This window comes from Notothenia rossii (assembly GCF_949606895.1).
Source record: "Notothenia rossii genome assembly, chromosome: 3".
NCBI classification, from domain to species: domain Eukaryota; kingdom Metazoa; phylum Chordata; class Actinopteri; order Perciformes; family Nototheniidae; genus Notothenia; species Notothenia rossii.
The window spans coordinates 56,654,827-56,655,317 of record NC_136901.1 but is presented as its reverse complement, the minus strand read 5'-3'; positions in this window follow the sequence as shown (position 1 = coordinate 56,655,317).

Below are 491 nucleotides of genomic sequence, written 5' to 3'. Positions count from 1 at the left end.
GAAAACTGAGGTTACCTACTGTAACCCCAGTTTCTATGAGTAAATGGCGCAGCCCTCTAAGGTTATCGCTATTGGGTAATCCCCCTGCGCCCCCGCGCAGCACTGAAACACTTGTAGTCCACGCCCACCCGCAAGGTGGGCCCCACCCTCGGGCCTCCTTCCGGCATAAATAGGAAGGAGGCCCGGCAATCTGCTCCCATACAAAATAACTTTTCTTCAGCTATTCGTAGAGCCAGTGGGGCCCAGCGCTTAGAGGGCTGCGCCATTTACTCATAGAAGCTGGGGTTACAGTAGGTAACCTCAGTTCTATTTCGTATATGGCTTCGCCCTCTAAGGCTATCGCTATTGGGTTAAGGGCGAAGCATGATGTAGTCTGCGCCCCACTGGGTCCGCCCGGCACTAGAAGCACAGACACACCTGCTCAATAACACCCCCCTGCCTGATGTGCCATGCGTAATGGCGCATCACCGTCCCTGGAACATAGCAAAACA